The 14,426-nt window shown below is 56.9% G+C and overlaps 1 protein-coding gene across 4 annotated transcripts in view; it reads right to left on the bottom strand.

Annotated features, from left to right (window-relative positions):
• LOC128917357 (dual specificity testis-specific protein kinase 2-like) overlaps positions 1-14,426 on the bottom strand; it is a 43,038-nt gene that overhangs the window by 27,706 nt on the left and 906 nt on the right. The window contains exon 1 of one of the 4 annotated variants that reach the window (XM_054220215.1): positions 13,835-14,373. The exons of 2 other annotated variants lie outside the window; for them this stretch is intronic. The gene's annotated coding sequence lies outside the window, so the exon portion shown is untranslated. Of the gene's footprint in view, positions 1-4,045; positions 4,115-13,834; positions 14,374-14,426 lie in introns of those variants that run through there. One more of the 4 variants, XM_054220216.1, reaches the window with a different exon arrangement.

The raw sequence follows: 14,426 nt of genomic DNA, 5'->3' as shown, positions 1-14,426 counted from the left end.
ATCCTGCTGCATCAGGGCAGGGTTTGCCTGTCTGCCTTGGGGGCAACACCTCAAGCCCAGTTTGCCTCAAGCATCCAGGACCGCTGTCCCCCCTCTCCGCTCCGAGCCCTTCTCTTGCTACCACTATGGCGGGATGTATCAAATCCACCACCGGCCTGTTAAAAAACACATGACTTGCGGGAAGTTGAACTTCAGCTGGCTGACAAGCCGCCCAGCTCTCCTGCACGCCTCAGAAAGTCAGGTTACCCCGCTAGGGAAATCAGTCATTCACTTGCCCCCATTAAATCCATGTCTCCATGTAATGCTAGATAAACAAGCAGTATTTGCATGACAGCACGTTACAAAAAGTTTCTCAAGACAAGCAAGCTGTTTCCAAGAGCTCTGCACACAGCATCACAGCCAGCTAATGCCAGGGACACCGAACGCAGTAAAGTCTCTCTCCAGGGAACAAGGTATCACTCAGCAGCTCCCACAGGGCCAAGGAAAGAGAAATACTGAGATGAGCATTTTCTTACCAATGCAGCTCAGCAGGCTGAGCCCCTGAGGCAAGCCCAGCTCCCTGCAGACGTTCTCTCATACCAGTCCACTACTGCAAAGCAGGAAGACTTGGCCATCGCTAAAGCTAAAACATACGAAAAGCACATTAAGTGAGTTGCCCAAGGCTGTGTGATGAGCCAGTGTCAACGTGGGGTGTCAAGCCTGAGCCGTGAGGGGTGAGAAGGGCCCCCCCAACCCCTGGGCTCGCAGACTCGGCTCTGCCCGTTTGCCTTCCAGGCTCCCCCTCGCAGCTCAGCACAGAGCACATGGTGATTTGCACTGAACAGCTCTTAATGCATGATTTTCTTCTGTGAATCTGCCCAATAAAGCTTTCGAAACTACATGCATTTTTAGCCCCAGAACATACTTTGTCCAGAAGTTGCCCAGCTCGGTAGCATGGCCCGCTGCACGGGGAGGGAGAGTTAGACCTGCCGAGACCGAATGCAGCCCGGGCTGCACGGCCGGCAGTGCTGCCCACCGCAGCCGCCTCTTCCCATCCCCTACTGTCGCTGCAGAGCCCTTAACCCAGCGCTGGCGGAGCGGCAGCGTGGGGGCAGGTCGTCAGCCGGCAGGCTCATGCCCACTGCGGGTTCCTACGCTGCAATTTGCTCGATGCCCACTCCCCCACCGAGGAGGGAGAGGAGCAGAGAGGAACCCCAGCGGCGACCCAGCGGTTGAGGAGTAGGAGGCTGGTGAGGATGCAGTTCGTGCAGCTTACCTCTGCCGGGACACCAAAGCCCCTTCCCACCCCACTGTAACTCCAGCAGCTTCCACCAACTCGCAGCAGGATGGAGCTGACCCACGGCACACGCACTTTATCTAATCACAGCTGTCCCTGGGGACACGGGGGGAGCGCGGCACGGGCCGAACACCTGCTAAGTAGCAGCAACACGACACTCCATGTTCGGTGGCACCAGATGTACACCTCTAGCCTTAAGCACTCACGATGAAGATCAGATGGGGCAGGAGCATTTGCCATCAACGCTCAAAGTTGAAAGTTGCCTCAGAAACTGTGCTCCAAGTCAAAACCCCATGGCCTTACTTTACGTGAACCCAGGCTGCTGCTTTACATAAAGTTTTCATTGCAAAATCTGCCCTTGGGGGAGAAGATTACGCAAGGCTTCATTTGAACAGTAGGAATGACCCTGAAGTGTTTTCTTTAAAGGCCCTGATGTTTTTAGCTCTGACTGCAGGAAGCCGCCAGGCTTCCAGTCCCCAGCAGAAGAAAATCAGCTTCTTGTGCTCACAAGGATGACAAGCAGCAGCTTTCTCCATACAGCAAGTGGTGGGGAGGTTGCAGAAAAATCCCAGTTTCTGCCATAATTGGGCTTCCCCATTTATGCCAGGTGCTTTTCAGGTAACTCCTGTGCCGCTCCCCCGGTGCGGGTACATTTTGTGTGCAGCCTGAAGATACTGAACATGCTCCCAAAAGCTCTGCCAACTGTTGTAGAAAGGTACTTTGGTTACAAGAGGACCTCCAGTTTCAGCCCATGAGCTTACACATTGCTTCAGGAGCTTCTGAAACATCACTAGAAAGCACCAAACCTGATGATCACAGGGCTAATAATTTAGAGAGAAAATAACAAGAGTGTACCAAGAGCAAGCAGAGCAGTGGGGACTGCTGGGGGCTTTGCTGTGCGAGGAGGACCTTGCCTGGTGGCCCTGCGGAAGAGATGCTGGAAGCACAGCTGCAGCTCACCCCACGCAGCCCCCACGCCAGGTGCGAGAGTGACATTCCTGCAGCAGCGCCCGTTCCCGGCAGAGTAAGATTCAACGGGAAAAGGACAAGGAGGTATGTGCCACCCTGAGTGACTCAGCCCTGACTCCTGCCTGCGGAAGGACCGTGGGCCAGGCAAGGACCCTCCAGCAAGGTCCCTGTGGGGCTCTCAGTGCCGCCCGGTCTTCCCCACGCTGACGGGCCCACCCCGTGATGAGCTGACATCCCAGCTTTGCAGCCCGGTGCATCCCTCAGCCTCACTGCTCGGGTCCAGCTTGGCTTTAGAGTCTGTTCCTGCTCAGCGACAGCAGCACTGTAACTCCCGTCCTGTGATTCACACCCATCCACATGCAGGTACCCCCCCTTTGAACACTTCAGCTCCAGCCGGCGGCTGTTTGGCCCCTTGCACGTTTGTGCCACGCTGTGACTGTCAGCAATGCTTTCACTACTCGAGTGCTGGCTTTTCACCATTTGTTTAGCCCGCAACTTTACCCCAACTTTGCATGCAGGTTTTACACAGCCTCCACCTCAGTTTTCCTTGTTGTCTGAGTGGTTGTGGGTTTTTTTTAAAAAAGAAAAACAAGATACATTTGGGATTGAAGCAGGAGGCAGGATCCTGCAGCTCGAGTGTGCTCTCTCCCGGGTACTGTTTCTGCACTGGAATTGCTGAACTTGGCACGGAAACGGGAGAAATAGACACTGGAGCTGCTGGGCCACAGATGTGGGAGAATCCTGCCCAAGCTGCCCTGAGCCATTCCTTGCTGCTCCGGGGCAGCGCGGTGTCGGCATGCCAGGCGCACCGTGAGAGAGCAGGGGAAGAGGGACCTTTTCTGCAAAGCAGAGACTGGGTTGAAAACAGATCTCTCCTTCAGCAAACCACGCTGAGCCACCGTCTGCACGGGGTGCGCAAGCAGCATCAAAGGCAAACTACTGGCTCGGAGACAGGGAAGGGTGACACAGAGCAACAGCCTAGGAACTCCACGCCAAGCACAAACTCTATTTCCCCCCCCTGCCCCCCCTGGGGTCTACTTTTTTCTGGCAGCCTTCTAAAAAGCCCAGAGCCCTTCTCCGAATGAAGACTAGGGACAGTTTGAGAGAGACATCGGTCTCCTGGGACCACCGAACAGGTGCCGGGGGCAGCAGATGGGAAACCACCTCTGGCTCGGCTCGGGACCAGCCCAGGCCAGGAGACCCGCTGAACCGCTCCCCCGAAGCTGCTCCTCCTCGCCACCGCTCCCGGGAGCGGCTCTCCCCCATCCCCTCCTCGCCATCGCTCCCGGGAGCGGCTCTCCCCCATCCCCTCCTCGCCACCGCTCCCGGGAGCGGCTCTCCCCCATCCCCTCCTCGCCACCGCTCCCGGGAGCGGCTCTCCCCCATCCCCTCCTCGCCACCGCTCCCGGGAGCGGCTCTCCCTCCCCCCGGGAGGCTTCAGGACACGGCGCAGAGGAGGCCCTCGGGACTGGAATCACCTCGGTCTCCATCCCTGAAGGGGGGAGCAGGGCAGCCCAAGGGGGTTAATTAACGAAGCCGCGTCACCCTGCAGCTCTCTCAAGCGCCCTACGAGCGGCAGGGTCTGGGTACCCGGCACGCCGGGACCGCCCGCCGCCGCCCGGGGACAGTGGGGACGGCGGGTGGTGCCGCTGCCCAGGGCTCGGCTCCCGGAGGTGGAGAACGCCCGGGGAGCGGGGCCGGGGGTGCTCCACGTCCCGCCCGCTCCGGAGCTTCCCGGTGGGGACACGGCGCGGGACAGCCCCGGCGGCGGCTCGGCGCCCCCCGCCCGCCCCGACTCACCCGCTCCGGATGGGCCCCGCCGGGCCCGGCTCCCGCAGGACGCGCTGCCCTCGGCCCGCCACGGCACGGCACGGCACGGCACGGCACGGCTCGGCCCCGCCCGCCCCACGGCGCTGCGCCACCCCCCGTGCCGTGCACCGGCCCCCTCCGAAGGCGGCATCGCCTCCCCCGAACACCCCCTCCCCACCCCCCAGGGCTCCCCCCCCGCTGCCGCCGCCCCCTCCCGGGATAAAGCGCTGCGGCTCCTCCCGACGCAGCTGCCCCCCCGCCCGAGCTCCTCGGTGGAGCGCGGAGAAAGCGACCCCCGAGCATCGCACCCCCGCCCCGCGGCGGGCTGGCTCAGACCCTGCCCGGGCCGCGCCGCTGCACGCCGGGGCCAGGGCTGCCCGGAGCGGCCGGTCCCGCCGGGACACCGCTGTTAGACCCCAGACATGAAACGGTGACAGGCCCTGGCACTTCCCAGCGTTTGAATGAAGCCAGAAGAGCTCCCGCGACCCCAAGCCTGAGGAAAGAAAGGACTTTCTATTCCCATCTCTGACGGTGGGCCGAGTCTCCTCACCTCTCCTCCAGCTCTGGCTCCTCTCCCAGCTGCTATCCCACCCCTTCACCCCCCGGGGCGTGGGTGCTCACTGAGGGCAGCCACAACAGCACCCACCACCATGCGCTTGGCCTCCCCCTGCGCCCAGGGGGCAGGAGCAGGGTGACCCCCCTCACTTGTGTGACCAGCACCGCAGCGTTTCTCCACTGAGAGAGACGCTGCTGCGACACGGGACGAGGGTGACCTGCAGGTTACAGTAACCTGTCGCAGGCGGAGTGATTAACTCCACTTGTAAGAGAGAAGTAGTGAAATGTTTATTAACATAAAATAGTGATTTAACAAAATTAGTAGTGAATGCGACAGTGTTTTACGAGATTCAATGCCAGGGTACACTTGGTTATTTACTGCCTAGAGGCCAGGGTCAGACAGAGCTGTCAGGGAGACCCTCCCGTTGAGTCACGAGGTTCAGAAAGGACCCCCCGGCTTTCTAAACTCCTCCTCAGAGAGGAGTCTGGGTGCGGCTGGATCCAATCCCAGCCCCAGGCTTGGTCAATGGTTTATGTCTAAAGGATTATATATGCACAATCAATCCTTAGATCCCTTAGCTAAGATTTCAAAGTTTAGCATGCTATTAGTCACTTACCGAGAATCTGTTGCGGCAAGGAATCTCTCAACCTCGAGGGGCAGAACCTTAAGTGAGCGTCCCCACTCCAGGGGAGATCCTGTCGTGCAGCCGCTGCCGTGCAGCAGAGCTCAAAGGGCTCTTGGGCTGTCCGCTATTTACGGAGTAAGAGAATTGGCCTATAGACATATTCGCATGGGAGCAAGATACCTAGGTCTCCGCTCCAGACAGTGTTTTATGTTGCCAGCCATCTCCCACAGTCCAAGTGCAACCCATCACGACTCCCGCTGGTGGCCACGGCTTGAGCAGGAGCCGGGGGGGAAAAGGGGAAAAGGGGAGAGCACACCGCCACACAGCCCCATTACGAGAGCACCCGGGACTCACTTCAGATACTTGATGAGGACAAGACAAATAAAAATCCGGGTGATGCAGGAGCAGGAGGTAGCTGGGACTCGAGGAACACAGCTGGTGACATCTGCGCTGCACCAGTGACTCTGCTGTGCTCCCGAGCAGGACAGCAATGTGTGACCGAGGCAAGTGCTTAGCCCTCCGTCCCCTCCACAGCACTCCTGTCCCCACCAAACAGCAGGGGCTAGGGAGAGGCGCAGGCGAGAAGGGGCAGTGAAGCCCCTGCCCTCCTCTCTGGCCCCGCCGGCTCCTTGGGAATGCCTGGCACTGCCAGGGTCGGAGGCACACGGGGCCAGGAGCAGCAACGCAGGCTACAGGGGAGATGCTTGGAACAGCCTCTCCTGGGTGAGGGTCCTTAAATCCTCTCTGCAGAGGCATTAACCAGCCAGGGTAGTTTCCAACAAGAACAAGATCAGGTGGAGCAAAGACGGCTGGCTGGGTACAGCAGGAAACATCACTTCAGGGGTGTCACAGACCCTCTTCCCCTGAAGCACCGTAGACACCCTCCGTCAGAGCTGGCACAGGGCACTGACGTGTGAAGAGCAGGATCTAGCTGCTACAGACCACAGGTTCTGCCCACATCTCCTCAAGGCCCCAGACACGGTGTCTTGAAGCCCCCTGTACTTCTGCATGACAACCACCGGCAGGGGAAGCAGCAGAAATCCCTCCCTGGGATGTCCACAGGTCACGTTCACCACATGAAAGGCAGGTTCTGCAGATCACAGCACAAGATGCACCTTCAAAGCCACCTTCTAGTGCAGAAAGCCAGCACTTAGACATAACTAGCTGTTAAGGCTCTTAATGGCTTCTAGATACCTGACTTGAAGAATATTTACTGCCCATTTACTACTATCTTGTAAACACGGTTGCTAAGATGCAGCTGTACGATGAGAAACCATCTTCATAAGTGTCCTTCCGCTGCAGCACGGGATCCACAAGCAGCTGTTACTGCGCTGAGATCTGGGGAGCAGCAACCCACAGAGCTGCCCGACCCAGGGGTACTCACAAGTCAGGCTACAACTTTGGGCTACAAACTCCTCCCTCAAATCGGTGACCATCTCAGACATTTTCCTTACGACCAGTACCACAAATGCAGCGGGAACATTGTATGTGTGGCATCAGGAGCTCGTCAGCAGCCTGGCACCCCGAGGCTGTTGGTCAGGCTGTGCCATGGGTACCCACAGCTCCACGGCTCCACTTTCTTCAGGGGAAACAGGAAAAGGGATTCACAGGGACTAGAATCAACTCCATTCACAGGGCAGATGCGTCAGCGGCCACAGCAAATCCGACAGGTCGGCCAGGCAAGCCTATTTGCGGGGTGAAGATCCCATGACCAAAGCTCACGTTAGGATGCAGATGCATCCCCAGTTACTTTGGTGCTCGGTGCCAGGCACGCCTCCCCCCGCTGCTGGGCGGTCTCGCCTTCAGGTGTGGCCATCTGTCCTGCCTTCCCTCCTGCCTGCTCCTTCTGCAACGTCCATCAATAGCAACATCTCCAGTGCTAAGGAAAGAGGGGAACCCTGGCTCCTTTCTCCCCTTTTGCTTTTCCCAGCACAGGCACCCCTTTACAGGCTGCGTGATGCACCCGGCCAAGCTCGTGACCAGCTACGCTCCACAGAGCACCCTGCCACGCCGTCCTGCCTCAGCTGTGAGCACGGATCATCCTCCCTGCAACCAGCGGCAGCAGAGCAGCCCCGGCAGCAGCTGTCTGCCCTTGCAGCCAGCAGGGAAGCCGCGAGCTATCAAGCGACCGTCGGCACGTGTCGAAGACAGAGGTGCTGTCTCGATGCTCAGGCCCAATCCAGCTGAACATCACACGAGCAGCACCATCAACACCAGCCAATGGCTCGGTGGCCCCAGCGTCCACATCATTAAGGCAAACGAACACCAGAGAGACAACCCACCAGGAACAGCGCTATCGAGCAGACACTGCCAGCAACAAACTTCACCGTGTGGATGGCTGAGAAGCCCCTGCATCGCTCTGCAGAAAACCACAGGAGCCAGGCGTTAAGTGCCACTTTTGTTTCCTCGTGCAAGAATTTCCTTCTTTTGTCCAGGTGCTTTTCTCCCCTGGCAAGATCTTAAACGATGCCGCCACCTCTCCCAGCCTCCTTGGTGCCCCCAGCTCCTCCCAAGCCGGTATGCAGGGGCTCCGGCATGGCTGCGGCAGCACCACCAGGCAGCAGCTCTGCTCTAATGGAGCCTTGCAACCCTTCCTCCACCCCTGCTTTCAATCAGTTTAGGATTATCAAGGACTCTGGGTTCTTTTCTCTGTGCTTGCTGTCACTGAAGGAATTAAACGAAGGTCAAAGGATGTCCCTGCAGGAGCTGAGCAGACAGTTAAGCCTCTCATGTGAAGCCCAGCCCAGGATGCCAAGTGCTTCTGAGCATTTCCAAGGCAGCCAGCAGCCATACCGCCCCATCGGGAACTTGCGGGGTGACAGCTGCCTCTCCCAAACACTGGAGGTCTCTGCAGGTAGATGGTGAAAGATCATTGATAGAACCACACGTGTGACAGCCACAGCTGGGATGTGCTCCCAAGAGGAGCTTCTAGCAGGTGCAAAAGAGCCTAGCAGAAAAGGTCCAGCCTAGGGAGAATCCCTCTGCTGAGGACGGACGGGGGACCAGCTGGCCCTGCAGACCAGGGCAACAAAGAGAGGAACACAGAGAGACTTGAGATGGGTCTAAGCACTTGCCTTTTTCAGACACAAATTCATGGAATGACCATGTCCTCCAAAGCACAGCCTGACATCACTCTGTAGGTCATTCAGTGCAGTGCAAGATACTTGTTCCCTTTGTGCTCCTTGGGAGGTATCTTCTAGAAAAGGCTTGTGCAGTCACACTGCCTCCACTTGTTTGTCCTGCCTTGGACAATTTTGGGGCTCACTCGTCATTTCAGCCCTGTTTGACAGAAGGGTCAAGACCTCAGAGGTGCTTGGTTTTGTGAAAACAGGCAGCACATGGGGAGGTGAGACCCTATTTGCGCTCCCAGGGCAGGAGGTGCTGCAGCCTCTTGCAGACATTTGAGAATGCACACCGCAGAGCAACTGCCTCAAGGTCCAGCAGCAGGAGAGTCTCTGGTAGGAGCTTGCACCTTCTTAGACACCAAGACCAGCACAGCAGCATACCCAACTAGAAGAAACCCTTGACGAGTGCCCCTAGGCACCACAGGGACTGCCCATGTTTGCCAAAATACCTGCTGAAGCTCCTCTTGCCAACGTGGGACAATCAGGAGACTGCTGACACTGAAAAGAGCACCACAGAACTGGGTCCTGACAGAAGAGGGAAGATGATAGCTTGAGAAACTGTGTACATAGACCCTTCTCGTGTCCCCAGGGGAGGAAAAATCTGGTTGATGTGTCACCCCACAGGCAGTGTGTCTTACTTTGGTCCTTTAAACAAGGCTGAGGTTGCTGCTGAGCCCCATCCCACAGCAACGCCTGCCCCTCCCACCAGCCTGCCGCACAGCTGTGCTGGCCATGCGCACCCCTCAGCAGCTGCTCCAGGGCCTCGTCCTTGAACGTCCTTGAGGACTGATAACATCCCTGCCTGCTAGTCTGAGCAGGGCACACACGTCGTCCCTTGGCATGTTCCCAAACCATAGGATCTGCTGCAGCCTGTGCAGAAAGGGCAAAATCTGGACTCAGGCAGGAGCGGCATGTGCAGGGAGACCCCCAGCCCCACCTCTCCTGCCTGCAAAACCTGACGCTCACTGACCCGCTCTGCACTACGAGCTGCCCATGGCAGGGACGGCCCCTCCAGCACCACCAGCCCACCCTCTCCCACCCACAGACAAGTCCCCCATTTTCTGCCTTAAGAAAATCACCGTTAGCTTTTGGCATCCCTGAACCTCACTCAGGGGCAGACTGTGCCCTCCTGCAAGACACAGCAGCCAAGTGGCACTGAATCTGTCACACACCACCCAGCCGTGCCCCACGGGATGCCTCAACTGGATTTGGAGTCATCACTTACAGAGTAAATTCGGAGCAATGAACACCCGCCAGAAGCGCACAGATTGCTCAAGCTGAGAAAAGCCAGTGATGAAAGTGCGTTTTGTGGGGTCAGAGCCCCTCACCAGCACTCTCACCGACACCTTCCCCAGGCCGCGCAGCAGCCGGGTGGTCCCTCTAGTTCATGCCCACTCCTGCCTGCAGTGTGGAGCTGCGGGTCCCAGCAGCAGCCCGCCACCAAGTGCCACTGGCAGATTTGGTGCACCCCAGCGCTCCGCTCACAGCATCTCCAGCCAGCGGAGGCTCCTCATCCCTGGCCAGGCTCTGCCAGGCCCAGCCCCCAGCTCTCCGGCAGCAGCAGCGCAGCCACGTCACTCCTTCAGCCTCCTGGTCCCACTAAACCTGACCTCCTGAAGCATCTGATCAGGAGACTGGTGCTGTAATGCCACTTTGCACAGTGCACGCGCGCTCTGCTTTGGCAAGCCTGCAGCTGGATTGACGTTTGCCCTTGGTCACCCGGCTGGCACAAAGCGCATGCTGCCTCCTGCGTCACACCGCGCCACCCCCAGCTCCCCGCACTCCTCGGGGACAGGGTTTCTTTGTGCCTCCAAGTGCCGCCGAGCCGAGCTTTGGCTCAAAGCAGCAGCTAGCACGGCCCGGGGAACATCCACCCAGTGGATACAGGGATAGGAGCAGCAAAAGACAAGGTGAAACCTTTCCTCTGACAACCACCAGGCCTAAAAAAGATTAGGGTAAGCACAACCTCTCCAGGGAGGCCTTCTCCCAGGCAGACACTGCAGCCTTCTACATCACATGTACAAGAGGGACACTGAAGTGCCGGAGCGTGTCCAGAGGAGAGCGACCAGGCTGGTGAGGGGTCTGGAGACCAGGGCATCTGAGGAGAGGCTGAGGGAGCTGGGCATGGTTAGCTTGGAGAAGAGGAGGCTGAGGGGAGACCCCATTGCCCTCTACAGCTACCTGGAAGGAGGGTGGAGAGAGGTGAGGGTTGGCCTCTTCTCCCAGGGGAATAATGACAGGACCGGAGGAAACGGTCTGAAGCTGCGGCAGGGGAGGTTTAGGTTAGATATGAGGAAGAATGACTTTACTGAAAGAGTGGTCAGGCACTGGAACAGCCTGCCCAGGGAGGGGGTTGAGTCACCATCCCTAGAGGTGTTTAAGAAACGTCTAGATTTGGTACTTCAGGGCATGCTCTAGTGGCAGAGATTGTAGGTTGTTTGGTTGGACTCGATGATCTCAAAGGTCCTTTCCAACCATGAAGATTCTATGATTCTATGATCACATCCTCAGCGAGCTAAGAGACCTGCCCCACAGCATTTTCCTGGGCTACACCATTTCTGCAAGCCGGAAGACATCCAGCTGCTGCTCGAAGGCATGGCCGCACCTTCCCGCTGCCCTCCACCCTCTGCTGGTATCAGCCTCCGCACCAATGGTCCTGTGAGCCAGACCTGAAGACCAATCCCTCAGAGGATTAATTCAACAGGAGGAAAGGAAATGTATTTTTCAGCTGCTTAGCTTCCTGGTCCTGCCCTTTACCGAACAGCACAAACCCGTGCCTGGCGCGGATCACGATGAGCACCATGACGGTGCCCCCTTCTCCTAGCCCCGACCTGGGCACACGCAAGACCAAGTGGCCAGGTGACCTTGGCCTTGCTGCAATTCCAGGGCCAGCTTCCCACCACCACTGCAATACACAGGCCAACCTCCAACACTCATCTTTTTGAAACCTTGACCACCTTCTGTATTTTCCTCCATTTGCTCCACACGCTGAAGCACAGGGACCTCTTCCAAAATCAAGCTGCATTTTTTTGTCCCAGGGGAGGCTCCCAGGCTGACAGGTAAAAGCAAGGGAGAGGGGGCAGCAGGCAAATAACACTGTGTCGTCTCTCAGCAAGGCTGCTCCAAGTCTTGATGCTGTTCCACGCCGTCACAGCAAGCAGCCAGAGGAGCACAGGGAAGGGGAGGCAGGCAGCTCTGCCGGGAACCACCGCAGCAGGCGGAGGACTCAATGAGGCGGCACTCCCATCTGGCCATCGCTCAGGGAACTACGCGGGTGAACACCAACAGCCCTCGGTCTCAGCCGTGGCTCACCAGGGAGCTGAGTTTTTCCACCCATGGAGCCAAATCCCATCAGCCGCCCCACAGAGCCGCCGAGCCGAGCAGTGACGCAGGCGTACCGGGGACGCCTCTCAGGCTGTAATAGGTATTGCTTGATCTCAAAGGTGCTCTGGGATTTTTTGTAAACAAAGATACACAGAACCCTCTTCCTCCGAAGAGGGAAACTGAAGTTACACAATTACTATGTGCAAGGCTGTTTATAATTGACTACATGCAGATCGAAGGAGGATTTACAGAATTTTAAATTAATAGACAAAAATGTAAATGCAGCCATCTATAAATACAGGACTGCACTGTTCGGGTCCAGAGGTCACTCCAACCACTCCCTGCTCTTTTATCCCACCAAGGCCAAGGATCCGAGCAAGGGAGATCGAAGGAGCTTGTCCAGCTGGAGCTGCCCAGGGCTGACAGTCTGAAGGTACCACCAGAGAGAGACTTGCCTTCTCAGTTTACTGTCTTCGTATAATATTATTGACAGGGCAGCGACAAAACCAGACTTTCTTTCTCTTTTCACATCTTGGAAAGCTCTGGCTCTTTGTCCCATCCACCAGCAAGTATCCTCATTTCTGAAGATATTAAGAGCCTTTTTAAAGGCGTTATTTTCTTAGGATTGGTTTACACAAAAGGCTTTGGGGAAAAAACCCTTTTCCTCACCCCAGGATGAAGATCTTTGCCCATGTCACCTCATGGATTTCCCTCACCTCTTCATAAAGCTCGGCACCGAGTACAAATCCTTTCTTCTTACCTGAAAGCCCTGGATTACACCCCTCATAGGCATTACTTGTAGTCTAACTCTGCAAAGCTCTTTGGGACAGAATTTAGATAAGCAGTAGTCCAAAAATAAGATCTTAATCCTGCTGCGTGCAGCACAGCCTTCACGCTGAACTCCCACAGGACCCGCTCCAAGGACCAGTTCCAGCCTTTCCTCTTCACTGCAAAAGCAAACAAGTTCCTGCCAATGTGTTTTGTTTCCTTTGTATCAGTTCACATTTTAAGCTAACAGATCTGAAGACTATCCAGTGGTTTAGGAAGTAGAAGAGCTTCTTATGTCACAGCCTCCTCCTCTCTGGGGAGGTGGAAAGTTGCTTGAGCCTCATCCTTTGCAGAAATAAACCTGCTCAGGAATATCAAGCCAAAACAGTCTTAAAAACAAGAGTCCCCCAAAAATCAGGGATTTCAAAGTCTTAATTAGAATGACACTTTACTGAAAGCACAAACCTGGGAGTGCAGGAAATTAATTAAAAAATAAAGTAATTGAAATACTGCTCAGAACTCCTCGGAATATATTTTTATTCTATTAAATTCATAAAGAAAGCATAACACTGTTTAAGTCCTAATGTATAAAAAAACACATTTTCAATCAAGTGACCAATCTATCAGGGATAAATCTTATGCAGGTTTCGGACAAGAAGCTGGCAGGATCTCTGTACCTCCTCAGGCGGGAACCCGAGTACAAAAATCAGCCCGAGAGAAGCGCTGGCCAGAGCATCCTCCGAGCCTGGTGCTCTTCTCTCATCACGCCAGGACAGGCCAGACATGACTTCCACCGGCTTCCCTACCTCGTACCGCCTGAACCGCACCGAGCTCCCGCGCTGTGGTTGCCACCGTGCGGTTGCAGATGGTCACAGCAGACCTGAGAATGCTGCTGCTGCTGCAGCTTCCCACGTATGACCGCCCCCTTTAAATCTTCTTCCTATAACAGCTCCTTCGCTCTTCTGTGAACTAAAACCCTTCCTTTATAAAATATAAACTTCTATGACATTCACAGACATCTTGTAAAGTCTCTGCAACATTTTGAATAAGCTGACAATGTACTGACCCTTTGGGGTAAAACCACGTCTTTTTTTGCACTTTTATACAGCGCTTGGCGTAACAAGATCAAGCTAGATCACAGGTACTGCAGAGTTTACTTACAGCCACACCAGCCAGTTCAGCCCTGCCTAGTTTGCAACGCGACTTTCTCCATTCCCCTTTTCCTTCAGGGCTCCAGGCCCTTTGGGGTATCTGCTGCGGCCTCCCTCTGAAACCAAAAACCTAGAGGAAACCACGCATTAAACGATTTCACACGGCTCCTTACTTGCTCTCAGAGTAGCGTAAGCTCCCTCTCTCCCCAGTATGCCCAACCAGTGGCTCACCAGTCCACGACCACCACAGGGACACGCTCGGCTCTTGTCACACACTTATACCCTCATGCGGAAAGTGAGGGGCGTTCTCCAGGCCTCCTCCCCTCTGCTGCTCCCTCACCCACCGCTCCTCAGCCGAGAGGTGGATCCTCCCCCTCCCGCACCTCCCCGGGGGCTGAGCCGCCATGGCCCCCGCGTGCTGCCTGGGCTGGGCTTTCCCCCCTCCCCAGCTCTTCCTTCTCATGCAAACGCATCACTGAGGGGACCGGGGGTGCCACCACTTGTCCTTGCGAAGGCCCGCACCGCTTCAGCGCCAAGAGGCAAACGCTGCAGGGCTCTGACAAGCAGAAGCCAGCGGCGAGGCTGCCCCCTCGGGGGGAGGCGCACAGGCCACCGCCCGGCACCACCACCGGCCCCGCCTCAGCGCCAAGGCTCCTACCCCGACCCCCCGCACCCTGCACGGGGCGCGGCAGGCGACTCCCGGCCCCTCCCGCCTCAGCCCCACCGGCAGCACCCCCGGGCCGTGCGGGGACGGCAACCCCCCAACCAACATGGCGCTGCCCCGGCAGACATGGCGCTCGCGCGGTCACGTGAGGGAGAGGCA

The sequence above is a fragment of the Rissa tridactyla genome, chromosome 14 (assembly GCF_028500815.1).
Source record: "Rissa tridactyla isolate bRisTri1 chromosome 14, bRisTri1.patW.cur.20221130, whole genome shotgun sequence".
Classification (NCBI taxonomy): Eukaryota; Metazoa; Chordata; class Aves; order Charadriiformes; family Laridae; genus Rissa; species Rissa tridactyla.
The sequence above is the reverse complement of the archived record's forward strand: the minus strand, read 5'-3'. Positions and strand labels throughout refer to the sequence as shown.